Genomic DNA, 6,529 nt, shown 5'->3' with positions numbered 1-6,529 from the left:
TGTTGTTCATAATTTGTATCTTTACCTTTTTCTTCTTCTTCCTATTCTTAAAGGATACCTTTCAGCATTTCATATAATACTGGTTTGGTGGTGATGAACTCCTTTAGCTTTTCCTTATCTGTGAAGCTCTTTATCTGACCTTCACTTCTGAATGATAGCTTTGCTGGGTAAAGTAATCTTGGTTGTAGGTTCTTGGCATTCATCACTTTGAATATTTCTTGCCATTCCCCTCTGGCCTGCATGGTTTCTGTTGAGAAATCAGCTGACAGTTGTATGGGTATTCCCTTGTAGGTAACTCGGTTTCTTTCTCTTGCTGCTTTTAAGATTCTCTCTTTGTCTTTTGCTCTTGGCATTTTAATTATGATGTGTCTTGGTGTGGTCCTCTTTGGGTTCCTTTTGTTTGGGGTTCTCTGCGCTTCCTGGACCTGTAAGTCTATTTCTTTCACCCGGTGGGGGAAGTTTTCTGTCATTATTTCTTCAAATAGGTTTTCAATATCTTGCTCTCTCTCATCTTCTGGCACCCCTATAATTCTGATGTTGGTACGCTTGAAGCTGTCCCAGAGGCTCCTTAAACTATCTTCGTATTTTTGGATTCTTTTTTCATTTTGCTTTTCCAGTTGGGTGTTTTTTGCTTCTTCACGTTTTGAATCTTTGACTTGATTCTTGCGCTCCTCTGGTCTGCTGTTGGGTGTCTGAATAATATTCTTTATTTCAGTCAGTGTATGCTTAATTTCTAGTTGGTTCTTTATCACAACATCGAGGGTCTCATTAGATTTCTTGAGGATCTCACTACATTTATCGGCGGTCTCACCAGTCTTTTCGAGGGCCTTACTAAGTTTATCGGCAGCTTCTAGACAGTTCTTTTTTTTTTTTTTTTTTTTTTTGTGCCAGTCAGTGTTTTATTGTACTTTTTGACTAGACAGTTCTTGAGAGACCTTAGAAGTGTGGTTTTGAGCTCTATATCTTCCATTTCTGACATTTGCATCCTGTTTCTTTGTCTCTGCATTTTTTTATCTTTTCTTGGTGCACCCCCTAGTGGTCTTTGTGCGCAGTCTTGTAGTTAAGCCTTGATTGTTGTCGGTAATACCAGGGGTGATTTGACCTCCAGGCTAACTGGCTATGAGAGTCAGCTGTGTCTGTAGTGGGAGAGCTTCTGTGCTGGATCTCTAGGGCGCTGCTAATCTAGCCTTTGCCTGAGGCTATCCAGCAAATGGTTCTGCGCAGGGCTTGGGTGGGGCAGGTCCCAGGGGATCAACAGGGCGGGCGGAGCGAGCAGTTATGGCTGTTCTCAGTTCCTTCCCTAGGGGCTCTGCCTCTCAGAGTCCCAGCAACTGCTGCAAACCTCGGAGAGAAAGCTGCCTTCGAGTTCTGACCGAAGCCAGACAGTCCCGCTTCTCCCATTTGAGTCTGGGTCCCCAGAGACTCACCAGGATCTGGAGCTCAGAGTCTGAAACTCCCTCCCGATTGAAAACAACAACTGCGCCCTCCGCTGCCAGCCCGCTCCGTGCGCGCACTCCGCACCTGAGTATTTCACTTCAGCACTGCGCCTCCTCTGAGTCTGGGTATGATATTCTCTTTCCTCCTAGTTGTAGAATTTCCACTCAGCCAGCCTTCCTGTGGTTCTGGATGATGTCTGTTCTGTCCTTTAGTTATATCTCTGAAGTGGTTGTTCGAAGCTTCAATCTCCAGCGTTAACCTATGCCGCCATCTTGGTTTCCTGCATTCCAAGTTCTCAACGTCTCCATTTTCTCTCTAGAAACCTAGTTCTCAATTGTGCTATTGCAGAGCATTGCACCCACCACCTGGATATGTCACCCAAGTTGAGATGACTGTACTAGCTCCACGCTGCATAGACCCTCCTACGTCACCGTGTCCAGTGACTCTGGGATACAATGAAGCCTGGTCCTGCGACCAAAATGCTGCATTTGCCCGTCAGTACTGAACCAACAAGCTGACAATTCTTTCCGGTTGGTGGTGAATTTATTCACGTTAAAAACACTGCGTAATGTGGATGTGGGATGCGAGCTTATTTTAGGGTTTTGGTACCATTTTGTTCACCAGCCTGGTGACCTGATATGCTTCAACTAGGCTGAACCTGTGTCACAGTTCTGTCTGCATCCTCTTCCGGTGATCTCAGGTACTGACTTTTTTGTGGACTCGCATTGCAGAGGAACATAAACATGCATCCATGTCCTCAGGTGAATCACCGATCCGTTTCCCCCGATAGTTACAGCCAGTCATGAGACAGGGCCGTCCAAAGATGGAATGGTGGCCTCCCCCGGGGTGTGGCTCTCAGTCAGCGGGGCCAGGTGGGGCGGGCAGAGTGTGGCACGCAGCCCAGTGAAGAAATACACGGCGGGGATCTGACAAAGACTCAGGCAATGAAGGAGCAGTTGGTGTAATGACGTCCATGGCCCCTTCTCACTCCTAGAGGCTTTGGTCTGCACAGGAGATTCAGGCTTCCAGGCTGACTGCCTGGAGCCTGGTTATGAAATGAGCAGCGTGGAGTCATGTTCACATCCGGCCCACGAAGGGCCAGGGAACTGCTGAGAATTACACGTGGACGCGGCCCTGGTGTGGAGACTCCGCATTCTGGGGGGGGAACGTTTCCCATCACTTAATGGCCGGGCATTGACATTCTCTTTGAAATGTAACTTTTCTCTCATGTGTTAATTAGGAATGCTGGGCATCTGATTTAAAAAAGCCAAGCAGCCCGCGTTAGCTGGCACCTCTAAAATAATAACTACGACTGTAACAACACACCAATCGTCTTGTTAGTGACACCACCGCTGCAGGCAGGGATTTGGTGTACTTGGCCGAGAGCTATATCATTTTCTAAGAAGACAGTAAAGTATTTCTGTTGTTGTCACCACACCTTATTATTGTGGAAATATAACAACTTTTCTTTGATAAATGTCTGTTCCCACCTCCCCATCCTGCCATGTGTTCCTTGCTTTTCCAGACCTTGCATCACAGTTACATATGTGAGCTTAAATCGAAAAGGTAAACTGGAAGGCGCTAGAAGGGAGTTAGGAGCGTTGGTTCAGACTGTCCGGGGTCTGAAACTCAGCTGTGAAACTCACCGTGTCGCATCGTTTCCAACTTCTCCTTAGATTCTTTGGGGAAAGACCCTGGGATTCGTGAAATCCTGTTTGAGGCAGGCCCTGTGGGGAGGGAGGGGGGCGGGGGGGGGGGAGAGAGAGAGAGAGAGAGAGAGAGAGAGAGAGAGAGAGAGAGAGAGAGAGAGAGAGAACACCACTGTTGGGCCAGGGCATTGGCAGGGACAGGGAGCAGCGTGGGAGGTGAAAGGCGAGGTCAGAACTTCCCATGTCTTTGCTCAGCGGTGTTACTCGCTTACACCTGGTTCCCAGGTTGGCAGGAGACCTGCGGTGGAAGCAAATGCATAGCCAGGCAGGATGCTCAACAGCGAGGAGCCCGGTGTTCCTGAAAGGCAGTATTTAGTGCAAGCTCTCTCGTGTGGCCAAGATGGAAGCGTGCTAGACTTCCGGGAGTTATTGTGGGGACCGGGCGCTTTCTAGTAGGCGCTTGCATGGTTTCTTTAGGGGAAATCGGAAGAAAATCCCAGAGAAAGATAGTTTTTTATGAAGCTTTGCTCCTACGTGTCTTCCCTTCTTGCTCTGGGGGCAGGGGGGGGGGCAGCCTCCCCCCACGTGACCTGTGGCCCAGGCCCCCAGGCTGTGTATATGCAGATCTGGAGTGGCTTCTCCAGGCGCCTGGGGCAGGGGCTCAGCCGCAGTGGAGGTGTGAGTCCTTGAAGCCAGTGTATCTGCTGCACAGTCAGTGACCGTCTAGCTTTTGGCTTCCGGCCTTCAGAGCTGGGGCAGCAGACGTTATTTCAGGATGCCCTTCCCATGCGTGAGGATCCTCTCTAAAGACTTGGGTTTGTATATAGACGACTCCTGGATGAAGGAACTTGAATTTGATTGGATGGTTCCTCTTCCTTTTGTTAAGTTGTATGATTCCCTATATATTGTGGATGTTAACCCTTTATCAGATGTATCATTGCCAAATCTGTTCTCCCGTGCAGTGGACTCCCTGTTCGTTTTGTTGACGGTGTCTTTAGCTGTGCAGCTTTTTGTTTTGATGTAGTGCCACGTGTGTATTTTCTCCTTGGCTTCCTTTGCCTAAAGGAACTTGAATTTAAATAGGTGACTTAGGTTTCAACATTTATACCTGCTAATGATTACAAATTGTTCTGAAAGTTTACTTATGGACAATCTAGCAAAACTTACTCAGAATCTGGTGACATGACTGTTCTGATTCATAATTAACTTACCAGGGTATGACTGACATTTCAATGAGCTTCGTTGATACAGGGGGTGATAAGTCTCTGGTTCAATGGCAACGTCAGAACGACGCCCCTCTATGTGCCCGTCTTGTCAGGCTCAGCGCATCCCTGACAGCTCTCCTCCTCGTGGGGAAGGTGTTGAACTTGGGTGACGTGGGAGGAATCCGGGCTGTTGGAGGACACCCATGTCCAAACCACTCCACCTGATGGGCAGGTGGCTCGGAGCTGCCTCCGATGGGGTTTCTGGGGCAGGAGAGGGCTCAGGGGAAGGGCGGGCTGGCTGGCCAGGGCTGCAGGGCACAGAGATTGAATGACAGCAGCAGCCAGGCCACAGCACAGGTGGGTGCCAGGCTCGATGAAGGAGCAAGCCAGAGTAGGGGGGAAAGACTGGGCCTGAGGCTGCGGGAGGATCCGAGGACACCAGCCGAGGGAGTGAGGAGACAGGGGCAGGCAGCCGACGGCAGCCTAGCTAATCAGGAGCGACAGGTAACCGGCTTTCTTACATTGCCGTGAAAATGTGTCAGGCAGATGCCCTGTGGGAGGGATCAAATCCCTGCGTACCCTAACCCTGAATCCTGGGGGTCCCTGGGCTTGCATATCTGATCGTTCTGGTTTCCAGAAAGTTCTGGAAAGTGATAGGTTATCCCAAGGGAAGCTGGGGAGGGATGTCTGACCTTGCTCTACTGGACCTGCCCTCACCAAATACATAGCAAACCTCATGGCAGGCCTCAGGGACTGTCACGGTTGAAGGAAAATGCTGGAGAAGTGGTAGGAAACTCAGTTCTTTGAGGTTGGCTCGAGGCTTTACAATCTGGCGGCTAAAGATGTGTGGGTCCCACATCCCGCTCCCTGCTTTTGCCGCTCGGCCTGCGCTATCACGCATTGAACGCTCGTCCATGCTGAACTTCCGGTGCGGTCCTCTGAGCATCAGAGGGGACGGGGCAGTCATGAGATGGTCTTGGTTCCCAGTGTGCTTTCATTAGATGATGCTCTGCACACAGGACTGTGTAGCACAAAGAAGCTATTGAAATGGAGGAGTATTTTCATGTTCTCATCTCAGAGCCAAATGAATAAAACATTAAAGAATAGTAGTTGAAATAGTTTCCAAATCAGAAAAAGTCCATTTCTCTGTAATTTTCTCATTCTGGTTCCTATTTATATTTTCCCTGGAGGCTGAGTTGGGGTTGTCATGGCAATTCTTTTTTATCTATGAAACGGATATTTTTATTATTTGCTCCTCATAGCAAATCAAGTCTATTCAAATCTAAATATTTCCTTTAAAGTAATATCTGACCAGAATAGGTCCTTTAAGGTCCACCTCATCACCCTAATGCAGTGGTTCTCAGCCTTCCTAATGCTGCGACCCTTTAATACAGTTCCTCATGTTGTGGTGACCCCCAATTTCATTGTTACAAATTGAACATAATTAAAGCATAGTGATTCATCACAAAAACAATATGTCATTATATATGTGTTTTCCGATGGTCTTAGGCGACCCCTGTGAAAGGGTCGTTCTACCCCCAAAGGGGTCGCGACCCACAGGCCGAGAACCGCTGCCCTAATGTCTCGGGCTCTGAATTACAGGGTTGCTCAGGGCTCCACTTTGACGGGCCATAACCCCGCGAGCAGGTGGTCTGAAGAGCAGGTCTGAGTCCTGTACCCACTGCGTTCTCTTTGCGTTTAGCACCCTCGGTGGCTAGAGGCCCTGGGTATTCCCGTCGGGGCTTGTACAGAAGTGTCCTGGCTTCCACACCCAAAGTCTACGTTGGAGTTTGCTCCTTTTTCTCTCATCTTTCTTTATTCCCTTCCTTTGGCGTTTAGATTGTTTCCAAGCAGTTTTCACGTGTTGTTCTGAGCCCACTACTCTCCTGAAAAGGTTTGCTTGAAGCTGACCATCACCCAGTTCTTGTCAACGCCACTAACTTCCCAGAATTTACCATTTGTGTCTTCTCTGTGGCTTTGATATTGTTGATCAGTCAATCCTCCTTGAGGCTGTCCCCCGTTTTTTTGTTTCTTTCACTTTCTTGTCCCTCCTTCCATCTGCCCTCACCCACTGGCTTTGTCATGCACTCGGGGGCCTGCATGGCTCTGGCCTCTGAGGGGACCTTTCCCCACGTCTCCTGGGCTCTTCTGTAACTCCCCCAAAAAGCAGCTCCTCGCTCTGGGTCCCGCCTGGAGCGGCTCCAGGTTGCACAGTCACCTCCTTGGTGGGCTCTTTAC

Source organism: Myotis myotis, unplaced genomic scaffold, assembly GCF_014108235.1.
Source record: "Myotis myotis isolate mMyoMyo1 unplaced genomic scaffold, mMyoMyo1.p scaffold_m19_p_9, whole genome shotgun sequence".
Lineage (NCBI taxonomy): Eukaryota > Metazoa > Chordata > Mammalia > Chiroptera > Vespertilionidae > Myotis > Myotis myotis.
The sequence above is the reverse complement of the archived record's forward strand: the minus strand, read 5'-3'. Positions refer to the sequence as shown.